We start from the raw sequence: 27698 nt of genomic DNA, 5'->3' as shown, positions 1-27698 counted from the left end.
TTTTTTAAAATTTTTAATAGTGCTTTTATAATTACTATTTTTATATGTTGATCCTAATTCAACAAACATGTATTATATTTCAGCCTATTATATTTCAGCCCAAAACTGAATGTCCCCTTTCTCATTCATCAAAGGGCCAACCTCCTGCTCCAGTGTCCATGGCAAAGTCTGGGCCAAGCTGTGGGTCCTTGAGCTTCATATACCTCAAGGCATAGGCAGTTAGAAGACTCTCACTCTCTTGTAAAGCATAAAATGTCCCCTCAACCTACTGACAAGGATACTTCAGGGGTTTAAAGCCAATATGTGTTTTTTAGTAATACATTCACATATTTCCCTATCTGTGATGATAAAGGTTTATTAATTTGCAAAGAGGAGTAACATAAAACACTGATTAAATTCAGATTGCAAGATGTTAAACAGTGATTATGCAGTGAAAGTATAATTCAGAAAAAGCCTTATTGTAACACACAAAATGTATTAGCATTTCTCTCTTTTTGGCATGAAGATGATTTGTATATATTTGTATTTATTTCATAAATCTGCTACAATGAGCTAATGATGTGTGTGCACTAGTTTGAAGAAAGAAGATTTTATTGAGTAATATTCTGCATAAATATAAATACCAGTAGATTAGTATACAAAAATCTCAATCCTCCTCATTAAGTTAAAATAATTCAATGATACATATTATGTGTATAAATATTATATATATATAAATATATAGATGGTGTATATAGATGGTATAAATACTGTAAGTTTATAGGGGAAAATATGGGGCTGCAGTTATTTTTTTAGAAAGTAAATGATGAAATTAGTTTCCATTAAAAATTTCATTTGTTCAGTGGTCTAGATTCATTTTAAAATTTAGAGAGTAGGACCCATGCACACCCTTAATTTGTTGTTGATGAAACCTCCAGTCATTGGCAAAGTGGAGGAAAAAATCACGTCTTATATGAAATTGTTTGATTCCCCAGAATTTCAATTTTGCTAGCAGTTGTGAAAAATAAGTTACACTTCCTGAGACAGTCTTCAGTTTTAACAATTATAATAGCAAAGAATTATGATTATTCATGACCATTATTCATAACATAACAAATGGTTGTCATATGTCTTAGAGAGATATTACTTGCAGATAGTCCATTTGTAATTTTTTTCCTTTCTAATTTGTCCTTCCACTATTTCAAAAAACTACTTTGTGACCATATTTCTAAGTGTATGTTTTGTGAGGTAAGAATAATTGTTCTGGTAGCAGGAGATACCATTTATTGGAATTCTTACCACATACTTAGTATTTTATGTGGAGTATTTGCTCCTAGGTCTTACAACAGCTCTAGGAGATAGGTTCTATTATCATCATAATAAAGAGACACTAAGGTTTAGAAGTTAAAAACTTCTAAACTCCTGAAGTCCTGACAAGTCATGATGGTATTATGCTAAGTAAGGACTTAGAAATGTCAGAACTCTCTCCTGCTTCGTCCTACATACAGTTTAGGTTTGAGGCAGGGTTGCCTGCTGTCCTCAAATCCTAGATCCACATTTTTGGCTCTGATTGCTTCCCTGTCACCCGCGTGACACATGGACTTGAGAGGTGCCTCCTAGCAAAAGAGATGGCAAACCTTGACTCTACTTAACTGGCCAGTCCTGGAGAAAGGAAGGTTAAGAGAGAGCACAGCAGGTTCCCTTATCACATTGTGTCCCTTTCCTGGAGACAAGGCACTTGGCCCAGTGCCTTGTAATCTGATGCATCACATTCAGAAACTTTTCTTCCCTTGTGCCCTTGTTTGTGTGTGTGTGTGTGTGTGTAGGTGTGGTTGTATGTATGTGTGAGGTGAGAATGGTGTGCATACATATGAATGTCATATGTGTGAGATTTTTATGTGAATGTGGTATGTGTAAAGTGTGTATGATTACATTCTGTGTGTTTGTGACGTGTTTATATGTGGGGGCTGTATGTCAAGTGTGCGTGTGTTCTGTGTGTTTGTGAGGTGAGTGTGTGTGAGGTGTGTATATATGTGTCTGTGGTATATGTGGTGTGTATGTGTGTGGTGTATGAGTGCGTGTGAGTTGAGTACGTGTGGTGAACTCTTGTGTGTGGTGTGTGGGAGGTGGGGGTTGCAGAAAGGAAAAGCAAGAGTAGAGACTGGACAAAGGAACATAGCTGGGAGTTCACCTTTTACTAGAATAGTTAGAACTCAAAGTGCTGTAGACTTGAACTTCAGAGTCTTGGAGTCAAGTCCTACTCAGCTCTATAGCTAGCTATTTAATATTTGAAAGCAACTTAGTATATTTAAATCTTAGTTTTCTGACCTCTGGAAGAGCAGGACTTGTAACTTAAATGCTCTGAGGGTTAAATGAATAGTGGTTAGGCTGAGGTTACTGATAAACTGTAAAATACTATATAAATGTAAATTTTTGCTTATTTTCATTAGTAGTGGTATTATTTTTCCATTTTATGTTGAAATTCCAGAACGGCAACATAAGCATGCAGGATATTATAATAAGAAATCTATCACTATGTGCTTCTATCTTTGAGGAATTTTTAAAGTTAATTTTTGTGGATAATACATGGCATGTTGTATCAAAAAGAAGAAAGACTTATACTGTTATAATCCCATGTCTTGTGAATGTCTGGGATATTTAGGATTATTATATTATTATTATATTTAGCATTACAGTGTTAATTCATGGAATAACAAAGACTATTTTAACTAGGACCTTTGCTCTAAGATGTGCTGCAGCAAACACTTCCATATTAGAAGAATTTGGCATTGACTTTTTTAGATACTTACTTTTTAGATACATGGGAATGGATGAAAATGACATAGTACATAGCCATTCCTCAAATAGGTGAGCATAGTATTACTATGCAATCCAGCAGTTCTGCTTCTAAGTATAGACTCCAAAGAATTGAAAACATACATTCTCACAAAAACTTGTAAATGAACATTTGTAGCAGCATTATTCATAAAAGCCAAAAAGTGGAAACAATCCAAAAGCCCATTAACTGATGAATGGATGAATGTGGTATATCCATACAATGGAAGATTGTTGGACAATGAAAAGTTATTCAGTACTAATACGTGCTGTTACATGGATGAACCTTGAAAACCTGCTAAGTGAAAGAAGCCAAAACAGCATATTACCTGATTCCATTTATAGGAAATTTCCATAAGAAAATTATAATTCGAAAAGGCACATGCACCCCGATGTTCATAGCAGCACTATTTACAATAGCTAAGACATGGAAACAACCTAAATGTCCACTGACAGATGGCTGAATTAAAAAAATGTGATACACACACACACACACACACACACACACACACACACACACACACACAGGAATACTACTCAGCCATAAAAAAGAATGAAATAATACCATTTGCAGCAATATGGGTGGACCTAGAGATTATCTATTTAAGTGAAATAAGTCAGACAGAGAAAGACAAATATCAAATGATGTCACTTATATGTGGAATCTAAAAAAAAAAATACAAATTCTGTTTACAAACCAGAAACAGCCATATGGACATAGAAAACAAACTATGATTACCAAAGGGGAAAGGGCAAGGGAGGGATAAATTAGGACTTTGAGATTGACAGATACACATTACTATATATAAAATAGATAAACAACAAGGACCTACTGTATAGCACAGGGAACTATATTCAATTTCTTATACTAATATATGATGGAAAAGAATCAGAAAAGAAAATATATATATATGTATGTATATGTATAGCTGAATCACTTTGCTGTACATCTGAAACTAACATTGTAAATCAATTACACTTCAATAAAAATAAAATTAAAAAAAAGAAATTTCCATAATAGACAAATCTCTAGACACAGAAAGTGTATTAGTTGTTACCTGGGCCTGGGGAGTGGCATGAGGGGTTGGAGGTTAATGACTAAGGGGTGAGAGATTTCTTTTGGGGGGGTAATGAAAATGTTCTAAAATTTTGATTGGATGTATAACCCCGTGAATATACTAAAAGCCATTGAATTATACAGTCTAAATGGGTGAGTTATGTGGTATTTGAATTCTATTTTGACAAAACTGTTGAAAAAAAAACATAGAACATTTTTTCCTAAGAAGTGAACCCTCCGCATTCATTGTACCAAAAGTTCTGGGAGGAGCCACTTATGACCTTCCTTGATGCAAGTCAACAAACACAGACAGGATAGGAGGGATTATACTAACAAAGCATTCCAGACCACAAAGGCTGCCCAGAAGCTGAAGCTTTTGTCCAGGGGAGTGACCGGCTGTCGGAAATAGAGGAGCCTCCCTGGGCTTTTAGCATATAGCAATGTAGTCGCAACCAGCAGGCTCTGAGAAATGCTAGGGGAGGGGCCATTCTCTCCTCTTCTCTCCCCTCCCTCTTCCTTCTTCCTCTCCCTTCCTCTCCTCCTCCATAAATTGCTCTTATGATTCATTAACTTAGAATCATAGTTGTACATTTGGAGTAACTGGTTTCTTTGCTTCTGTGGTTTTGAAATATTTTCTTCGACAAGATTGGGGGAAGTGCAGAGTTGGAGTGAGTCCTCTGTGGCCTAATTGCTAACAGGAAGAATTTTCATGTATGAATTCCCTCATTCTTTGCTCTTTCTGTGACTTCTAACTGTATCTCCAATCCCAGAGTAGTGGGTTCTGCTTTTACAGTCTTACCATGTCCACCTCATTCCACTTCTACATACAATTTTTTTTTTTTTTACTTTTTTTCAAGAAGAAAGAGTTTATTGTAGGTTGGATACACTTGTAGGAGGCAAAAGTCTAACAATGAGGATGAACTACAGGCCCAGCCATTTAGAAGATGAGCATGTAAAACAAATACACTGATGTGTATAATCATTAAAAAGGGCAGAGTGGTGGGAAAAAAGGAAAAACTCACCATGGTTCCATATGGTCTCTCAGGAATAAAATGTGTACTCCTACTACATTCTCACATGTAATCACTACCTTTTTAAAACCTTTTTTCCTCTTAACATTTAGTTAAAGAATAGTCAGCTCAGTATACAGCTGTGTGAACCTAACCAATGGATGTGTTTTAATAGCTTCAGTTTTGAAATGGAGGATAATATCTTTCAGTTATAAAAACTGATATTTCTACAAAGTGTCATTTTCTGCATTGAAATGTTTCTGGAATGTGACACTTCAATTCTAATTGCTATTATTAAATATCCATGAATTTGTTTTGAATAAGCAGAGCCAGATAAGTGGTGTTTATGTACTTGCAACACTATCTAAGTTTGCTTCCTCAGCATGGAGAGAATCACTGGCTTCCAAATCAGAGAATTCAGCCTCTCTTGTTTGTCAGTCCTAAGTTAACTGCATGTATAGTTCTGAGTTTCTATGATACAGTTTGTGAAAAAAATGAACATACAATCAGATCTGAATTGATATATTTAAAGGAGTGTTTCCTGATCTCATTAATGGAAGTATTGCAACTTAAAGAATAGTCGAGGGGACAAGGTTTTGTGAGTACTCTTCTGGAAAGAAAAATGGGTAGATGATAAAGTCCTGAGACCTTTACTATCAAACAAGCACACAATTATAAGGAAGTTTAAAAGGCCACTGTGAAGTGTATACCTTGTAATTATGTTAACATCGGTATCTATTTTAAATGGATACCAATATTCGCTGTAAGACTTTCAAGATATGTTTTGCAGGGAGGGAGCTCTCTCAGTGTACTCAGTGTGCTTATCATTCCATACCCTGAGCATACAGCACAAACATTTTGTGCAAGCAGAGAGTCTGGGCTGGGATGTGTCAGTGCTTACGTGGCATTTCAGCAGAGCTGTGCAGAACGGAAAATGTGGAAAACTGAAAAGGGTTCTAGAGTTCACTTTTTTCAGTGGTTTTCAGAGTTAAATAGTCAACTCTTGTGAAAAATGAGTGATCCAAGGCAAGGACTAGCTGCTACCCTCAAATGCTCTCAAATGATTGGTTCACAGACTGTAAAACAGAGAAGAAGACTCTGAGGAAGAGATTTTGGGGACCACCACCTGTGGAGGGGAGGGAAGAAAGCAGACCTGGAGAAGAGGGAGAAGGAAAGGTTGGTCTGCAGTGCGGTCTCGAGCAGGGCCTCAGGGGACCCCACAGAGAGTCCTGAAGCCGGGGTGGTCCTTCAGAGCTGCCCTGAGCAACTCTGAGCTGGGCCTTCAAACCCTCTTGTTAACTCGATGTGAGATGTTTGGACAAGGTGGCCCTCTGTAACTGAGGCAGTGCACAAAGAGGGCTGACAGCTGAGAGGACTTCCTGAACCTCAGGAAATGAGACATTCGTTCCTGAAGGGCTTATCACGACAGCATCCACTGCAAATGGTGAGATGTTTTGGAACCAGAAAGCGCTGAAAATGCCTGTGGATGGATTCCTAGCTGCTTTCATTCCTTCATTTCCTTCTTTCTCTCTCTGAATCCCAGTGTTTTCCCAAAAATACTTTAAAGGGCTAGGTTGTGTGTTATCATGAGGAAGGAGCAGAAATGATCATTTTTTTTATAAATCTAACTATTGTTTTAATGTCAAGACATGAATTATTATTGTACTCAACAATTGCTAAGTGAAGTAAGTCAAGCAGAGAAAGACAAATATCATATGATGTTGCTTATATGTGTAATCTAAAGAAAAAAATACAAATTTTATTTATAAGCCAGAAACAGACTCACAGACATAGGAAACAAAGTGTGCTTACCAGGGGAAAATGTGGGGAGGGATGGATTAGGAGTTTGGGATTAACACACACAGACTAACATGTATAAAATAGATAAACAACAAGGACCTACTGTATAGCACAGGGAACTGTAGTCAATTTCTTGTCATGAGCTGTAATGGAAAAGAAACTGAATATATATATGTATGTACGTATATGTATAACTGAATCACTTTGCTGTACACCTGAAACTAACATCTTAAACTGACTACACTTCAGTAAAAAATAATTTAAAAAATTGTTTTTCATGGAAAAGTTAGTTCCACGTATCTGATGACTCTAGTACTCCCTGTGACAGTTCCTGTCTATGTAATGTTAGCATCCTGACAGGTAGAATGTCAGGAGGAAGGTCCAGATAAAATTATTTGTTTCTTTCATATTGAAGAACAGTAAAAAGAAAGCATATTTATTGAGCACCTGCTAAATGTGACATCGTAGATGTCACATTTTCTTATTTCACCATTGTCTGATTAAAACACACACACACATGCACGCACACACAAATGTGCACATAAGATAAAAATTCTACAAACATATATATATATATATATATATATATATATATATATATATATATAGGCAGGGTAATTCATCTGAAAAACCTGAAATAAATGGGGGTGAGAACCTCTGGACTAAGTTTCAATGTAAGCAAGTGGGTTATTTAAATTCTCTCTCAATATAGGAACTTCAAGTGAATAATGCAGCATGACTATGGACCACAATTCAGGAACAATCTGTAAAGCAAAATATAGAGGCACTAATTTTGTTGCATTTGCAGCCCACATATTGTAACACTGGGTTTATTCCTGTTATTCTGGCTAAAGATGAGTCAAGGACCTCTAATATAGCCATTCCTAAAAGGTAGTAATTGATTCAGAAAGTGAGACCGAGAGAAATCCTAGAAATTTGACCTTCAAATCAGTTTAACTGTAGGTCAATAGTACGTTACTTAGACAATGCAGTACCCCAAATCCCCGCAGTTGACTACCAAGATACTATTTTCCCTCAGATAATTTGATTAAGAGTAGTCAATATAGGTCATTTTGTCCCACTGATAATTTGCTGATTCAGGGAACAGGCAACATGCAGACACGATGAAGGCACAGCTCAGGCCAGTCACATGGAATATAGTTGCCTGACTTTCCTGTTTTCCTTCAAGTGTCCTATTTGAAGAGTAGCTCTTAATGGTCAGTGAAACCAAAGCTTGTTCTAAATTCCCTAGACTCTACTTCATGCATTATTATATCTATCTTGGTATGAAATCCTTTTCCTCTTGGAGTTAATACCATTGAGATAACTTCTAAAGATGCTAGGTTTTATCATTATTATGGGGAAAGGGGGAGGGCAAACTCTAGTCTGGGCTTTGTGTGTCATTAGTGAGTTTGAATTATGATTTCTTGGAGTGGTAAGTCATGATTAAATAGCCACATGTAAGGAAAACTGATCCAGTAAAGAAAAGCACTGAGAGTTTTCCAAATAATTTTCTACATCTGGATACAAATTATATAGACATTTAGGAAGCATCCTCACTTGTGTTCTTAGTGTCTTTGGATAACATGAAGGGCTGTAAATGTAAACTGACATTAAGTTGTGTTACACATACAAAAAGAGTTAATTTAGCAATCCATTATCCCATCAGCTCACTTTTAACCATATATTTTTTCTTTCCAAAATTATTTTAAGAACTCCATTGAGGTAAAACCGTATACAATATACTGCATATATTGAAAGTATACAATTTGGCAAATTTTGATATATGTATCCACACCTGCGAAAAAAATTACCGAAATCAAGATAATACACATAGCCGTTACCCCTAGAAGTTTTCTCTTGCCCCTTTGTTATACCTGATTCCTGCCTTTTTCTAGAAACCCCACGGTCCCCAAGCTGATGGAGGGGAGCCCGTGCAGGTGCCCCAAGCTCTCCGTGTGTACCACTCTCCCCTCTGTCACTCCGCTCAGCAAACTCTACCTGCCTTGGACCCCCCCCCCCAATTTCCCAGCTCCATCTCCTCAATTTAGGGACACTGTCGGCCTCTTGCTGGGTTTCTCCTCTCTGTGAGGAGACCTCGAAACTCTCTCTCTGTCCAGGCAGAAAGCTGGGGCAGTCCTAGGGCTCACCTGATGTGTTTGCCTTTTCTCTACTTACCTTCCTATGCTACCTGTTGCCTAATGTCTGAAAATGGTTGTTTTGTATATTTTGTCTAGTTTTGCAATTCTTTCATGAGGGAGTGTAACCCTGGTTCCTTTTACTTCCTTTTGACAGGAAGCAGAAGTCTCCCCAGTTACCATATATATTTGATTCTTATGGTTGGCATTTGAAAAGAAGAGTATTTTAGAGATTGATTATTTTTATACTAAGTGATATTTTTGTTATATTGATTTTACTGAAAGAGAGGAAGTTGATTAGATGTATTTAGTTATACAAGTTACAAAAGATCATGTAAAGAAAATTAGAAAAATCCAGATGAACAAAAACTGATAAAAAGATTACTTGTAATTATAGGACAGCTGTTAACATTTTGTAGCCTATTTTTTTAGAATTTTTTTCTTAGCTAGATGTTTACAGAGATATCAAAAACAACATTTATTTAGTAAGAACATATTATAATACTGCTATTTAAATGAAAATATTTGAAGCCCTAGAACTAGTAAATAGTTCTCAGCAAAAATACTAAAATTACACATATGTGTGTGTATATTTTATATATATATAAAGTGAAAATTGTGCTTTTACTCCCACCGTTGGAGGGACCTGTTAAATGTCATATAGTTTTTTACAGAGTCGTTTCTATGCATACACAAACACACTGGAAGTATCTTTCCAGACAAAGGAAAAGAAATCATTCTGTAGATTTATTTTTCTCTTTTTCTTTCTAACTTAATCCATACAGATAAATTCCACCGTTTAATCAGCCCCCGGAGATGCCATCCTTTGGATGAACCGTGGTATTTTTAACCAATTTGCTAACAGACGTTTATCTTTCTGCTAATTTGTTAACATTGTTCACTTGTTCATTTCCTTAGGATTAATTTGTAGACAAGTTGCAAAATCAAAAATAATGTCCATTTAATATTACACTAGTTCTGGCCAAATTACCCTCTGGAAATCTATACCTTTTTCTCAGGAGTATATTAGTGTCTCTTTTCAAAAACCCACTCTAAACCCTTAACATTTTTTTTTAATCTTTTAAATCTTTGCCCAAAAGATAAATAGAAATGAATACCTGTGTTATTCTCATTGTCATTTCTTTGTTATTAGTTAGATTTCAACTTGTTTATCGGCCTTTTGGAGAGAAATAGGGATTCTCTGCCTATGGACTTTGCCTAGTTTTGTATTCTCAAGTTCATCTTAAAGGCTTTTTTTCCCCCTTGAATAATTTTGTCACATTTCTAAGGATTCTTGTTATGATTTTTATTTAAATAAAATTGAGATTATAGGGAAATTGGAGAGGGCTTGCTGTCTGAATATGGTATGCCTTCTGCAGAGGGAGTAGAGGGGTGAGGGGGGTGGAGGGATTCAGAAAGAACCTGAGGAAAGTCTTAGGAGTGATGGATGTGTTCACTACCTTGCTTGTGGTGATGTCACAGGTATATGTATCAGGCACAACTTGTCAAACTGTACAATTTAAATATGTGTAGCTAAGTTTATCTCAGTCGTGACTCAACAAAGCTGTAATTTTTAAAAATGACACCAAGCATTCAATAAACAGCTTCCCACCAAAAATGAGAATTGAACTTGAGCAGAACATTTTTTGTGTTATCGTGGTTGGATCTCCCCTGTCCCAGTTACAGTGGCTTTCTAAAATAAATTGGGAAGCCCAGGAAAGTCACTTTCACCTTCGAGATTAAAAAAACCAAACCAGTAAAATAAGTGCTTCTGAATCGGACTCAATCTAAAAAAAAACCTGAAAAATAATTATAACTTCTGAGTAGCACTGAATAGGAATCATTGTCTATAAATCTCTGGGAATGAAGGAGAGAAAATAAGATAGAAAGAGATACAGGATTGCTTTAAACCTCAACCATGTAGTTAAAGAATGATAATGGCCTTATAGTACATTTTTAGAGATTTTTCAGTTTTAAGAAAGAGGCACACTTGAAAAATCTTTCCTTTGAGTACGAGAGTGACAATTTAATGGTTCCAAAAAGCAATATGAGCTTGAGTTGCACCCATACTTCTCAGGCAGGATTTATGGAGTCGAAGATTACTGAAAACGTAGCAGAAGAACAGGTTACTAGGAAAAGGTGCCAAGTAATATCCGCAGGGCTGTAAGCCAACCAGGGCTTCCTGTCTGTCCCAGTGGGGCAGTAGACTGCATTTTCAAGGTGGGATCTAAGGAAAGTATCGTGCGTCGGCTATGCGGTACCAAGGCAATTTTATCAGTTTTTATGAAATGACTTCGAAGTTTCCATGCCGTAAGAATGAGATAAATTTTGAATTAGCTGCTTAAATCAAAGTATCATGCTTAGAAGGAGGAGGAGAAAGAGAAAGTAGAGAAAGAGGCAGTCAAGAAGAAAAATGATGTAGTTGAAAGACAGTGGTGTTGGAGTCTGGAGCACAGGGTTCAAGTCCCAGCTTTGATACTTACCAGCTGTGAAACACAGAAGTATTGTTTAGCTCTTCAGAACCTCAGTTTTCTTCAATCTGTAAATTTGTAATAAAACTTAGATACCTTTTAATGTTATGGTAAACATCAAATGTCTTGATGGCATGTGTAAGTAGTTTTCAAAATACAGCCCTGCTTTCTTTCTTTTTTTTTTTTTTTTTAGTATTAGAAAGTGAATTTATTTCATAATACTGAATATCATAATTTGGCAGTGAAAAGTTTATTTCTTTTTCTTTACTAATTTGATTAGGAAGCTCCTGTTTCATTCTCTTATAATAATTATCAACCTTACTTTCCAATAATGTTTTTGGTTCCAGATGCACCCTGGTTTTAAATCTACAATAGTTTTCCTCCCTCTTTCAGTATCCTCTATAGTGAGACCAGAGCTGATCAGTAATGTTGAGGTGTTAATGCTAAAACAAACCAACAAACAAAACCAAACCCTGTTACATCAAATTCAGTGAATTTGGACGACAACCAAATAAACTTTGCCGTATAATGCCCCCCCCACCACCACTACAACCATACACTCACTTTATCTTTAAAATTTGAGGGGTAGAAGGAGAAGGTAATCGGAGCAAACAGATGGGGATGCGATAGCAGGGCGAGTATTGTAAAATAAACTAGGTTTTATTGCATCTGCCTTATATGTGTAGATGTGAGCAGATCTCTGTCCTAGGATCCTATCATTGCTCTTCCTGTGCTCTGCCTGTTGACTGTTTCTACCAGGATGCCTTGAAGTCACCTTAATTCAGCATGTTCCATTTGGAACTCATCCCCTCCCCAGTTGTTCAGGCTAGAAGACGTCAGGTTACCCTTGACTCTTCTCTCTCCTGAAATCTCTCCTCTGCCCCACATGGATCAGTCTCCTCATCCAGCTGATTCCACCTAAATATCCTTTCTGCTCTCACCATTTGGGCTTCAGTTGCCACTCACTAGGATTAGATTATGGGCATCACAGTGTTTGGTCTCCTCTCTCCTCCAACTGTTTCATCCCTCAAATTAACACTACCAAGAACTATCATTCTAAAACACCAACTGTCTTTCCAAAACACAAGACTTTCTCTCCTCTATAGGGATTAAACCTAGAGTATATTCATATAAATGAGCCAAGATACATTAAAAATATGTTCACCACAGTTTTGTTTATAGTAGGAATAAAAAGGGAAAGTATCCTAAATAACCCAAAAGAGGGGATTAGTTATACCAATAGAATATAAAATAGCATTAAAATAGTGGTACAGCAATATCTTTAATAATTTGAAAAGTCACTTATGTTAATGATAAAAATTAAATTAATGAAAAATGTTCATAAAACTTTTCAAGAATATATTATGCTATAAAGAGAGATTTCTGGTGGCAGAATTCAGGAGGAATTTTTTTGTCCCACCACCCCAAAGGGCAAAAGCAAAATGAAACTAAAACTGAACAAAACCCTGCTATGTGGCTCTTTCTAAAAAGCAGTATTTCTGGTAAGAATTTGAGTGACCAGCCAAAATCCTACCACTCAGGACAACATGTGCAATGCCACACAACAAATTCAATAATACCTTAACAGTCTTGAAAACCAGGGGCTTCCAGACCTCCCCTATCTGCTCCACTTTTTCAGGAAAAATCTTTTTACAATCTCTAATATAAAATACCATGTGTTGTCCTCAGTCTGCTGTGTTTATGCCGTCTATTCATAACTGGGTTTTTTCTTTATGTTTCTTTAAAAAATAACTATGTTCATAGATATCTTTGAAGGCCTAAATAAATAAATAAATAAATAATGCTGTGAAGACTGAGGGAGGGAGATAGAGTCAGATACACCCTGCCCTCTTCTTGTTTGGTTCTGTATCTGTCCCTCAACTAGGGCTCCTGAGAAGAATTGGTTATCCTCAAACACTGTCTCTTAAATGGCATTTATAATCAAGCAGTCTTTCTAACTGGTGTTACTTACAGCCTTGCTCAGTCAGAAGGCTTGCGAGACCGTGAGGGCGCGTACGCACACATGCACACCCAGTAGCTTTGCAGTTCGCATACATTTTGACACCTGTGGGTCTAGGCATTATTTTTACAGAAATGCTGTTATTAAGTTCTGTGTAGTGCGATAATGTTGGGGATTTGGTTTTCAGTTTTTAATAGTCAGTTGGCTCATAGCAAATATCTTAATCATTGTCAAGAAAAAACTGATTTTAAATCACTCCACTTTCTATATTGTTTTCTATCTGCCTCCCCCTACACACCATTTCTCTTTTATATAATGAAATTAATTGGCATGAGTAATGACATTAAGTTAAGTAATACCAACTAGTTACTGGTGTTAAGTAGCTGCACACAAAGATTAGTGGAGAATTCTGAGAAAGACAGCTAAATAGTCAACACTGGCCCTTTTGGTATTTCCACGGTGACTTACTATATATGAAGATAGATCTTTCAAATGTAGAGAACGGTGGTGTTTTAAAATACTCCATGATGAATAGTTTTAGGGCTTTGAGCATAAGTATTGACTTTTCTGTTACAAATAGATGGATGTTTACATTACTCAAACTTTATTAGTTTTGCTTTAGGATTGTAAAAATTACCAATGAATCTTAAAATCTTTTTGTCCAAAAGAAAAGTAATATCTCAATAGTAAAACAAACAAACAAGCAACAAAGAAAAACTTTTTTTTTTAGGTGATGTGGTGAGGTGAGACGGATTGTGACTAAGAAAATAGAATGTGGGGTGTGATCAGTCTGGGCTCAAACCCGCCTTCTAGACCTCAACTAGCTAGATAACTTTAGGCAACTCACCCAAACTGTTTAAGCACTAGTTTCCTCCCCTGCAAAATGACAATAGTAATAACACATAATTGATCATGTCGTTATGAGATTCAATTAGGCACTGCCAGGTAAAGTACTGAGAGTGTGCTTGGTACTCAAGATATATTTTTAAATCATTTTTAATATTTCTAAGAGCTATCATTTACAGGTAGTAAAAGTTCTGCCTTTTCCTTGCATTTCACTTTATAGTTTATAATGTATCACCACAAAGATGACCTCATTTTATCCTCACCATCAGCATGACACAGAGAAATTATAAATGAGTCTCAAAAAGTTCAGTGACTTAGCAAAGGTTCTACAGCGGGTTAAAGTACTTCTTCTGAAGATCACACTGAAGCTAATGGATATATCTGTATCTGTGTCTATATCTGTCTACACCTACCTCCTAGAATATAGGTAGGCGTATTTAGGATCGGCAGTGGTTGTATTTCTGTATGTTCATTTCTGGCACTGGATGTGATTCCTACTATAAAAGTTGCGACCTTGCCACTCATGGAACAGATGGCTATGCCTGATAAAGTCAGGCCATATTTAGAAAATTTCTAAAAAGCTTTTCTCATTTAGATAAATGTTTCTGCCCCTGAAATGGTTTCTTTTCATCAACTGAGCAAACCAATCCATGGACCGTCTTCTCACAAGAGCTCTCAGCCATCTATTCTCAGGAAGGCTGGTGTTGAACTTATGTTTTCAGAAGTGAACTTTCACATGCTCCAGAAGAGAAGGTCAAAGCTTCTTTGACAAAAGGGAGGGTCTGTGAATGTGCACACTTACCCATTAATAAGGGAATTATCTGTCCTCATGGAAATGTGACTTTGAACAATTTGTTGTCTTCTGAAGCAAGATAATATGAGTATCAATGTGTACACATGAAAGACAAGAGAAGGCAGTGGGAGAAAAGACTAAGAGAAGAGGATTATAGATTTTACGTAACACTCTTTAAATTTGCCTGAACTTTACAGTAGCCTAAACAGGTGCTGTATATTTATGTATGTATATGTATATGATATGTGTGTGTGTGTGTATATATACATATATATATAATATGTGTATATATGTATAATATGTATCTGTATGTGATAGATGAATAGACAGATACAGCTATATCCACCTTCCAAAAGCCAAGATTTATAGATTATTGAGACAATTAAATATAGAATTTGTTTTAAACAAAAAAGCCAAATGGGACATTTGTTAGATTTTTAATTTTTGTCTGTTCTTTTTCTTTCTTTTTTTAAAAATTTTATTTTATTGAGTTATAGTCAGTTTACAATGTTGTGTCAATTTCCAGTGTAGAGTGCAATTTTTCAGTTATTCATGAACATACATACATTCATTGTCGCACACTTTTTCACCATGAGCTACCACAAGATCCTGCATACAATTCCCTGTGCTATACAGAATAATCTTGTTTATCTATTCAATATATACCTGTCAGAATGTACAAATTTCAAACTCCCAGTCTGTCCCTTCCCACCCCCCTCCCGCCTGGAAACCACAAGTTTATATTCTGTGTCTATGAGTCTGTTTCTGTTTTGTATTTATGTTCATTTGTCTTTTTCTTTTCTTTCTCTTTTTTAGATTCCATATATGAGCGATCTCATACTGTATTTTTCTTTCTCTTTCTGGCTTACTTCACTTAGAATGACATTCTCCAGGGACATCCATCTTGCTGCAAATGGCATTATGTTGTCATTTTTATGGCTGAATAGTATTCCATTGTATAAATATACCACATCTTCTTTGTCCAGTCATCTGTTGATGGACATTTAGGCTGTTTCCATGTCTTGGCTATTGTAAATAGTGCTGCTGTGAACATTGGAGTGCAGGTGTCTTTTTGAAGTAGGGTTCCCTCTGGATATATGCCCAGGAGTGGGATTCCTGGGTCATATGATAAGTCTATTCCTAGTCTTTTGAGGAATTCCCACACTGTTTTCCACAGTGGCTGCCCCAAACTGCATTCCCACCAGCAGTGTAGGAGGGTTCCCTTTTCTCCACAGCCTCTCCCAGCATTTGTCATTTGTGGACTTTTGAATGGTGGCTTAGATTTTTAAATTTTATTTTAAGTGAAACACACATTGTGGCCACTATAATGTAAAGTGATTTTATTTGCATATAAAATTAATTTTTCAGTTTGCATTGAAACAGATACGGGTGGGGTCAGGAAAAGAGAAATCAAAGCAGTCACAGAGAGTAATGTTAAGAGGACATTCAGATGCAGGAGTCAGGCCAGTTCAGATTTCTGTCTGGACTCGGCCACATAACAGCAAAATTTCCTCAAGCAAATTACTTAATCTCTATAATCTCAATATCCTCATCTGATGAATGCAGACACCAAGGCCTTACCCACAGGATAGCTGTGAGGATTAAATGACACGCACAGTTCACACAGCTTGTCCACTTAAGTCTCCCTGTATTAGTTTGCTAGGACTGCTGTAACAAAATACCACAGACTCGTGATTTAAACAACAGAAATTTATTGGCTCATGGTTCTGGAAGCTAGAAATCTGAGATCAAGGTGCTGGCAGGGTGGGTCCTTCTTAGGACAATGAGGGAAGATGGGTTCCAGGCCCCTCCTTGGCTGGTAGATGGTGTTCTCCCTGTGTTGTCATCTTTCCTCTGCACGTTATTCTGGGTCCAAATGTTTCTTTTTATAAAGACACCAGTCATGATTGAGGTCCACCATACTCCAGTATTAACTCACAGTAACTAATTTCATCTGCAATGACCCTATTTCCAAATAAGGTCACATTCTGAGGTGCTGGAGAGTCAAGACTCCACCAGCTGAATTTCAACCCATAACACTATTCAGAGGTTGCTTTTCCAGAGAGATCTTGCTTAACCACCTTTCCTAAGGACACTTCTAGCCCTTTCCAATATACCCAGCCCCTTGCCCTACATAAAATGTGTAACTGCATAAAAGTAAATCATATAATTACTTAATTTAAATTTTTTTCTCTCTCACACACAAGCCTCAACTCCCTATGGGACTGAGACCTTACCTGTCTTATAAATCATTCTATAGTGGGACACAGCATGTGCTTGATACAAAATAGTCCCCCAATAAATATTTGTGGAAAAAAAGGTAACCTTTCCAGCTTAAGATCAGGGCTCAATATAGGTGCTACAGCTGTCTTAAACAGCATGTCATTTTCCATTCAAATCAGTAGGCACTAGCCACATGATGTGAAAGACAGTAAATTTTTAAATTTTGTTTTAATAGATTTAAATTTAAAAAGCCACTTGTGTCTCATGGCTATTGTACCGGACAGATATAGAGCATCTCCATTACTGCAGAACGTCCTACTGGACATTGCTGGACCTGGAGAGAGAACCACAGAAGTGCAGATGAGGGTACCAGAGAAAGTACAGAACTGAGCCAGCGCTGTCTGGTAGAATCCCAGCACACTGCCCTGCATCTCAGCTCTCTCCTATCACTGGACAGCTCCTCTTCTCGTTTCTCTTCCTTATGGGACAGGTATATTGCAAGCATCCTCTTCTTCAGTTACTAAAGTAAAAATATAACTTGAAGTTTTAAAAAGCCATAAAAGAATTATCTTGAGAATCACATTAACATTAATTGCTGTGGATGTTGCAGCAGCAATTTTTTATTTTAATTCCTTTCCTCTTTGCTATTCAGATAAGTAAGAGGTAGGTGTAGATAAGGAATCTACAGACTCTGTTTTGCAAAACTTACAAATGGTTCTTTGAGAAACAAAATCTTTAAGGACACCAAACTGAGCTATTTCTTGCTTAACGAGCAAATGGATACAGGTACAGGTGTGGGTAGCCCAGAGCCACCAGGTGTCTGTGTGTGGGCTCAGTTCTTCTCTGGACCCCAGGAAGCAGGCAGATTTTCACCACCCTTGTTCAGCCCCTGCTGTGAATAACAATCTAGACCAAACAAACTTTTATGAGAACTCTTTTGGCTTCTTGTAAAAATCTGTCTGATGCTTCAGGGCAATAGCACACCTTCAAATACATTTCTGAATCCCAGAACATACTCCTTAATAATGGACTCAGTAATGTTACCTGTTAAATAGAAGGATGGAGGAAAAGGGAGGACATAATTAATGAAAAATGCAGCTAGAAAGTAATAGAAATCATATTGTTTATATAAAATTCAGTGCCTAGATAAAATATCAAATGCATAAAACAATGAACTTAGAATATGATCCTATTTGGAAACAAAAGCCCAGAATCCTGTGAACTTTTAATAATCTCTATTTTTATCATTTTAATCCTCATTTGAACAGCAGCAAAATACCAACGCCACCTACTTAGTGACTTTTCTGAAAAGAATAGGTGGTCTCAGGGTATTCTCTACTGTAATGGCATTGATCTGGCCAAACTCATCACCATCCTGTTTCATTCATTCATTCACTCATGAGAAACATTGCTTGCCTCAAGTGAGCCAGCCATATTTACCCTAAAGAGTGGAAAATGCTACTGGAGGGGCTAGACTCTTACTTATATAACTGAGTTTTTATCACCTAAGTGTGGTTGTAGAACAGACTATTCTCTAGCAACTGAATAGGGGAAATGTGAGAAATTGAATGTAAAATACAAAACTTCAAAATAGGTCTGTTGGACTGTATTTCACAAGAAGCAGAAGCTTGATCATTTGAGGATTATGGAACTTTAAAAAAGCAAAGTTGGGAAATACTTACAAGGAATAATTCTTAAGATGTAGACTAAGGATCTTATTTGTGTTTTAGGGACAGAAAGCAAAAGGAGCAGGTACATTCGCAGGCTCTCAAAATGCTTCCATTCATCACTCCATTTTGGTATTTTAGTTCACTGCTCATTAAAGTTATTACTTTAATTTATTTAATCAAAATATTGACTCTATTCTCATGCTGCAAATGACTTGTGACATGATTTGGTTCTTAATCTGTTTTTACCAATGAAAGCTAAACAAAATAGTGCTCAGCCTTTCACCAATAAAATATTAATGTTTTTAGAGTGCTTTTATTTAGAAATTTTTTTTTATAAAAAGCTTTGTTTCTGTGTTTGCAAACTACAAACCTTCAGTTCATTTAACCAAAATTTGTATAACAAAATCTCCAAGTTAAGAAGTTAGTTAAGTCACTCACTTGTTCTGTAACATAACAGCCTTTAAATAACAAAATCCATGGTGCCCTATTACCAGTTTGTTTTGACCATCTGGCTTTCTAATAGACGTTCATTTGAATGTTTTAGTTATAGGGAGCTCACCTCATTGAATACTTCAGAATCCAACTACAATTTTATAGATTTCAGCAAACATTACTGTAATATAAATAAGGACACTAGCAGTTAGTTAAATAAATTACCTTATATTGGAATACTCTAAGGATCTATGACTAATACGACTTTTTTAGAGACTTACTACAAGCCCTGTTTTCCAACTTATACTGAAGTGAAACTTTATTTTAAAGGAAAATTTACCAATTAATGTTTCTATGAGATATTCCCTCTTCTAATCTAAGGATACAAAGGACGTAGCAACAAATTATCCAGATGCTTTTGGCTGTACTGGTTTTCATTGATGCATAACAGATTACCACAAACTTAGCTGCTTAAAACAATACCCATTTCTTTCTTTCTTTTTTATTCCATCTTACATTTCTTAGGTCAGAAATACAGGTTGATCAGGCTGGGTTGTCTGTTCAGAGTCTCACAAGGCTGAATTCAGGCTATATGTTTCTTATCTGGACCTCAGGGTCACCTTCTAAACTCATTCCTGTCATTGGAAAAATTCAGTTCCTTGCAGTTGTAGGACTGAAACTCTGTTTTCTTGCTGAATGTTGACTGGGGATTCCTCTGGCCTCCTAAGGGCCAGTCAGATTCTTGCCCCATTGGTCATCTCTGTCTCCACATTGGAGAACCTCCCTCGTGTCAAATCCTTCACACATTTCTAATCTCGCTGACTTCCTCTACTGCTTCCAGCCAAAGAAAACTGTCTCCTTTCAAAGAGCTCACAAAGTTAGACACACCAGAAAATTTCTCTATCATAATGTTAACTGATTAGTAACCTTAATTACAGCTACAAAAATTCCTTTTTCCATGTAACTTAATATAATTAATGAGTAATGCCAGGGCTGATGGTAACAAGGGCCATCTTAGAATTCTGTATCAGCCAAGATGTACAATTGCTCTCAGTTAATTTAAACATTGTAAAGAACATAAAATAGAGTGAATGTTGGGATAACTCATCACCTTATATTTAAATGCTAAGACAAATAATACAGCTATCAAGTTTGGTCAGATGATAATCTTTTAGGGATTGGAATATAGGGATCAGAACTGATACAGACAAAAATCAGATTGTAAGGGCTTAAAGGAATGCTGAGAGTTTTATCATTTGAGAAATGAAGAATTGCCAAGTAAAATGGAAAAATGACCAGGTAATTGGAAAGCTACATGAAGTAATTCTTGACTATAAGATGCAGGCTAAGTGTCCTGACGGTTGGATCCAGAGGCAGAAGCCATGTAATACCTCTATGCATCAGTCTGCTTGGATATTTTAGTTTGTTGCATTTTCAAGCTGAACACTACTATATTTGTGCCACAGTGTATCCACGGCCTCCTACCTCACCATGCCTCAGGTCGTGCTTTGCTCTGCAGCACACTGCCCCTTCACATTTTCACAAAATTTGAAGGGGTAAGAAAGGAAAAGGAGGGGACTGGGAAAAACTTAGGCAAATTTGAAGGAGGAATTTTTGGTTTATTGTTTTTTTTAATGAGAATTTGTAGATTGAGTGGAAAGAACCACTAGGAGGAGGGGCAGGGACATATAAAAGAAGGGAGAAAACTGAATGTGCCCAAGAAAAAGAAAGAGAAGGCCCCAAAGAATGAGAGTGCGGATGGAACCAAGAGAAAGATCCAAAAAGACAGAATTAAGAAAATGCGTGGGCTGGTTTACTTTGGAAAAGGGAAACCTTATTTCTCTGAAATACAGGAAAAGGAAAGAGGATGAGTAGTGGTTTCAGATGAGAGATGTTAAGCTGTTTCGTGCTAAATAGCTTCTATCTTTTCATTGCAATGAGACCATCTAATATATATCTCCTCTTCTCTAAATGTTGGAAATTAGTAGGGCCAATAGAACATAGCCCAAATAATGTTTATAAATATTAAATGATATAATACATATATCATGCTTAGAATAATACATGCCGTATTAAAAATATTCAGAAATGTTAGCTATTTTTATTATTGTTATTATTTTCTACTGACAGTAAAAGAGAATGTGGTAGGGTTATGAACTTAAAAATAATACAGTGATTTTTAATAGCTATTGAATAGGATTCCTCTCCTGGTGAAAGTAAATAGCATTATTCATGGAGCATCTAGTGAACTTGATTGATCCTTTTTCTAATAATGATCAACAGTCTGGAAGGTCCAGAGAAAGCAAAGGAAGCAATGAGCATCAAGGTTTATAAAAAGTCAGAAATAGTAGCTCTGGGGATCTGGCTATTCTCATGAAAGTATATATCAAGTTCAGGGTGAGCTGGGAAGTTTACATAGGCATATAATAGATTTAGTTAGAGATGGAAATTATGACAGTGTTTTAAGTTTTGGAGATGCGGGGGGAACTGCAGAGCTTAAAGTATTAGAAGACAGATTTAGAGATGACTGTCTCCATGACTTTGGCTTTCCAAAGTGAGGTGAAAGTGAATATAAAGAAATTGTCACCATGATTAAGGCTGTATTAAGGGTAACAGGACAAACTAGGACAGACTTATGCAACTGGTGGAAGAAATTCTGTATATAAGGAAATAGCAGGTGGTGTGAACTCCAAAGAAGGCAGTGTTAGGTGAAAGAAGCTGATGGAATTGGATAAAGAAGATGTGGTATATATGTGTGTACACACACACATACACACACAGTGGAATATTACTCAGCCATAAAAAAGAATGAAATAATGCCATTTGCAGCAACATGGATGGGCCTAGAGATGATCATACTAAGTGAAGTAAGTCAGAAAGATAAGTTTATCGTATGATATCACTTATATGTGGAATCTAAAAAAAAATGGCACAAATGAACTTAGTTACAAAACAGAGACAAACTCACAGACGTAGCTAATAAACTTACAGTTACCGGTGGAGGAAAGGCAGGAGAAAGATAAATTAGAAGTTTGGGATTTGCAGATACTAACTACTATATATACAGTAGATAAGCAACAAGATCCTACTGTTTAGCATATGGAACTATATTCAGTACCTTGTAATAATCTATAATGGTAAAAATATGAAAATATGTATGTGTGTATGACTGAATCAATATGCTGTACACCAGAAACTAACACAACTTTGTAAATCAACTATACTTCAATAAGAAAGAAAGAAAAAGAAAGAAAGAAAGAAAGAAAGAAAGAAAGAAAGAAAGAAAGAAAGAAAGAAAGAAAGGAAAGAAAAAAGAAAGCAAGCAGGCAAGCAAGCTGATGGAATGGTAGACTAGAAGGGCAATGGAGAACCAGTGATTGTTAATCATTTCTCTAGTTGCAGTAACATGAGAGACACAAATAACTTCATTTTAAAGAAATAATGGCCAATATTTACCTGGCAGGGGAGACATCATGATTATGAAGGTAGTTTTCCCAGGGCAAGGCTTGTCCATTGCACTCTGGATGTGCTGACCCCTGCAATTTCCCCAAATGTGGGAAACTCAACTGCATAATTTGTGGTAGTGGGGGACTGCATTCACGCTTTCCCCTTTAAAAAAATTAAGTAATGCCCATTTAATCAAGCCTCAGGATGCTAGATCTTGGATTTTGGTATTATGCTAGCCAGTACAATAGCCACATGTGGCCATTTACACATTAAGTTGAAATAAAAATATTCAGTTCCTCAGTCACTCTAGCCACATTGCAAATATTGAATAGACACATGTAGTCCTACATATTGGACAGCAGAGATTTTAGATCATTTCTATCACTGTAGAAAATTCTATTGGAGAGTGCCATACTGGAGGTACAGTGGAAGTGAGAGTATAGTCTTACAGAAAATAGTGGAGCAGAAGAAAACCCTGCTGAATGGGGTTACGACCGAGGACATTCTGTATTTTGACAATTTTGAAGTATTCCTTTATTATTTTAACATTTCTGAAATTCAGATGAGTCACACAATTGATGTGCTCCTTTAATAAGGCAGGGTTTATCTTTTCCCCTGAAAAGCTGTGAACAAATTGAGGATGCATCTCACGATCAGTGGATATGGTACTATGGACCAGGGCAAGAACAAAGCCAGGGGATTTTCATCTTGGGTGGTGATCACAGAGATAAAGGATCAGGAGTTTAACGGGGAGACTGGAGAGATAATGGTGATCATGGGAAATGAGCTAAATTTAGAAAGTACTAACCCTGAAGTACCATTCAGAACTTTGGAGTAATGATATATTGGCAACAGTTTACTTTCTGAGGTTCTAGATTCTCAGATTCTGATTCTAGATTCTCAGACCTTCTGCTGACTGAGATTTGGGTTGATGGTGAGTCTCAGGCTAATAACCTCAGTCCTTCTAAGGTACTGTCCCAGGTGGTGTTGAGCAATACCCTGGCTTTGACAACTCCAGCATGGCTTCCTTAAGATTGGGCATGGGAGAGGGAAGGCTTGAAGAGTTACCCCTCTTCATTTGAATGGAGAAAATTCGTAGAAAGAGAGAACTAGAAATGTGTCCAAAACAAAGGAAAAGCCATTGTGATAATTAAGATACAAACAGCCAGACAACAAGGTACCAATTTCTTATACTTGAGATCTGAATTTGAATGAAGATCAGCTGCGAAGTACTGGTCTCGGTAGAGAAGCATGTTCAGACGGGAGCTGAAATTTTTTGTTCATTTTGTTCTTCTCTGCTTGTTTTGTTTTTGATGTTATAATAACTGGCATGCTTTTTATAGTAAATTACAATTAAAGCCTTTTAAATTTATCTCACATGGTTATCAACAGCTACCTTAATACTTCCCCTCTGGAATAATGTTTGTTTTCTTTTAAAACATACATGTGTGTATTTACATATATTCTTGTATATGTGTGTGTGTATATACATATAAAGTTATATTAAAAGTATCATAGAAGGAATTCTGTTCTCTGAGTCAAAATATCTGATTTTGAACTTGGAGTCAAGTGTGTTACTTAATTGCAGATTTAGCTTCAGGCAAGTTTTATCTTTTGAAGCCACTTTCTTTATTATTATTATTATTATTATTATTACTGTTTAAGATCAGTTTCAGATTTATAACAAATTAAGAAGGAGATATAAAGATTTTTCTACATACCTCCTGGCCCGACACATGCACAGCCTTCGCCATTATCAACATCACTCACCAGAATGGTACATACTTCACCAAGGACGAGCCTACATTGACACACTCTAATCGCCTGATGTCCATAGTTTACCTCAGCGGATTTGGATAAAAGTATGACGATATATAGCCATCATTAAAATATCATCGTATTTTCACTGCCCTAAACATCCTCTATGCTTCACCTATTCATATGTCACCTTCTTTTAAAAGAGGTAATAATAGTTGTCTTAACTGTTGTAAAAAGAAACTCAGATGAAAGAAGACGTATGAAAACACAAACTACAGTATTTACATATTCTGAACTCTAAAGTGATACACTTGAAGTCATGGTTGTTATTTATTGGAGTCAGCCTCTCAAGTGTTGCATACTTGTTGGATACGGAAATTTTGAAAGTTTGGCTTCCAGTATTACACAGCCTAATTTAGCAACAACTGTGTATTCTTTGCTGATTTATTAAGAAGGAAAAATATCAAGTAAAATTGTTTAGATACCTGAGTCTCAAGAACTCTTGATATATTAAAAGGCAGCCTTGCTAGGGACAATATCACGTGTCCTTTTGTTTATAACCATGATCTTTTTCAACCCTAGACCTCTCAGGGTAAAGTCTTGGGGCCCTGTCACTGCAGAAAAGAGAACAGGGAGTAAAAATGTCCCTCAGATTTAACTGGCTAGAAACTACCAGGAATTAACCACAGTGCCCAGAATACCCCGTCATTATTTTGCTGCTTTGCTAAGCTGAAGCATCATTTATGGGCCCAGTAGATTTGCTTTCCTATCATATTTAAAGCCTTCATCTGGGCAAACTTCTCTGAAAAAATCTCTACTTCCAGGGTGCTGAGGTCACCAAGGTGGAATTCTTACTCATTTGCATCTCAGATGAAGGTACTTGCTCCAGGAAAAACTCACCAGGGCAGGCCCCATCCAAGAACTAAATCCAAGACATCCGTCTGAAGGCAAGGAGTTGAGTCTGGGAGGGTTTTATAGGCCTATAGCTCTAACCTGCCTGATTGAACTTATTTTTTTCAGTTATTGTATATGTATTTTTTGTTGAAGTATATAGTAAGTTTACGATGTTGTGTCAATTTCTGGTGCACAGCGTAATGCGTCAGTCATACGTGAACATACATACTTTCGTTTTCATATTCTTTTTCACCATAACTTACTATAAGATATTGAATATAGTTCTCTGTGCTATATAGTATGAACTTGTTGTTATCTGTTTTATATATAGTAGTCAGTATCTACAAATCTCGAACTCCCAATTTATGACTTCTCACCCCCTTTCCCCCTTGGTAGCCATAAGTTTGATTTCTATGTCTGTGAGTCTGTTTCTGTTTTGTAAATAAGTTTGTTTGTGTGTGTCTCTCTCTTTTTTTTTTTTTTTCTATTCCACATATAAGTGATATCATATGGTATTTTTCTTTCTCTTTCTGGCTTACTTCTCTTAGAATGACATTCTCCAGGTCTGTCCATGTTGCTGCAAATAGCATTATTTTATTATTTTTTATGGCTGAGTAGTATTGACCTTTCAAAAAGAAAGAAAGTAGGGACATGTTTGAGCCCCAAGTCTAGGGGAAACAATAGAGGGGATGAGGGTTTTGAGGGTTTTGAGTGTTTTTCTAAGTTCCCGTAAGAAAGACGTCTGACAGTACTAGTTCCGTTTATCTTTTAATATAAACCACAGCATATCTAAGAGGTTTGAAACTCTTTGTTACTTCCCATGCTGGCTATTTTGCCATCCCCTTCATCTCCCTCAGCGTTTTCCTCAGTAAGAGTTCTAAAACCAGAAATATCCCTGTAATTTACCACCTTGAGGGACTTCGGAATCCAGTGAGACAAAACAGGCAACAGCTGAGCTCTCTGGTTCTCAATCTTTGTACCTTTCAAAAAATATTCCTTCTTTGCTCCTGTCCACAGAGATCCTAATTTCACCTAGGCCTGTGTACTGAGAGTTTGTTTAGCTCCCCAAGTGATTCTAATGTGCACCCAGGAAGGAGAACCACAGCCTTATTCTCACACCGTCACCTTTTTCAGATTCATCGACCTTGACTTCAGGTCTACTCTGCCCTCTCACCCCGATGGCCACTCTCAAACCTTGTAATCACCCAGAACTGCTCCAAGCAACACTGAAATTTAAACTCAAACATCCCACAACTTCAGCATAGATTCCTTTCTTCCTAGTGCCTCTTATTACGTTAAAGACTCAGGGGTCTGATCTTTCATCTGCTCTCCAGTTGAAGTCTTCATCGTTGTTCTGCTGTCCCCAAATAGGAAAATTAAAAGTCAGGATTCATCTACCTGTGCGATCTCCCCATCGTTACACCTAGTGCTTCCAGAGGAAGTGATGATCATGTACGTACACTGGTGCCACAGCAAAGTCATAATCTCTAGTCTCAACTGGTGGGAACCTCAGTGCTACCAAAATTGCCATTTGTTTATCTAGTTGCCTTGTCTCCATTTCTCCTGCACAAGACCCCTTCCCTTCATAGGAAGGACCCCACCCCTGTGCCTTGACTCCCACCCCCTTCTGCCTCTTTAGTAACCTTGCTCTTTCACCGGTCACTCTCTGGTATCACTGGCTTTCTCTGGATATTGGTTCTTAACACCAGCATTTGTGACAACATGGATAAACCTGGAGGACATCCTGCTAAGTGAAATAAGCCAGACACAGAAAGACAAATACTGCATGATCTCACTTATATGTGGAGTCTAAAAAACAAACAAACAAAATATTAAGCATAGTAACAGAGCAGAGGTGGGGGGGTAGGGGAAGATATTGATTAAAGGGTGCATTTTTTTTCAGTTGTAAAAATAGTTCTGGAAAGTTCTGGAAACCTAATTACAGTATGGTGACTGTAGTTAATAATGTACTGTAAACTCAAAATTTGCTGAGAATACCGCAATATTCTTACCACACCTGAAAATGGTAAGCATGTAAACTGATGGATATGTTAATTAGCTTGATTATGTTAATCATTTCACAGTATTTACATATATTAAAATATCACATTGTACATCTTAAATACATACCATTTTTCTTTGTCACTCATACCTCAGTAAAGCTGGAAAATTTTTAAAGAGACAAGCTCAAAACACTCTCTTCAAAAAACAAAACAATGCAAAAGCAAAAACAATGAAAAAACAAACTTTCACTGGTCCTTCTTTCCCCCTTTACTGACTGCCTTCCTCCCCTTCACACCCAGAGGATGTTACTTTCTTACTCCTAATTTTGCATTTCCCCCTTGAAAGGTACTGAAATTTTTGGTGCTCAATCCTATGGATGTT

The 27698-nt window shown here is 36.7% G+C and overlaps 1 protein-coding gene and 1 non-coding gene across 3 annotated transcripts in view; both read left to right on the top strand.

The window, feature by feature from the left end:
* Window positions 1-27698, top strand: part of PDE4D (phosphodiesterase 4D) — a 1348493-nt gene that overhangs the window by 774971 nt on the left and 545824 nt on the right. The window lies entirely within an intron of this gene.
* LOC123611676 (U1 spliceosomal RNA) lies at window positions 22663-22826 on the top strand. The gene has a single exon (XR_006718778.1). It is a non-coding gene; the product is annotated as a U1 spliceosomal RNA (small nuclear RNA).

This window comes from Camelus bactrianus, chromosome 3, assembly GCF_048773025.1.
Source record: "Camelus bactrianus isolate YW-2024 breed Bactrian camel chromosome 3, ASM4877302v1, whole genome shotgun sequence".
NCBI lineage: Eukaryota > Metazoa > Chordata > Mammalia > Artiodactyla > Camelidae > Camelus > Camelus bactrianus.
Note: the sequence above shows the minus strand (reverse complement) of the source record. Positions and strands in the feature narration are given on the sequence as shown.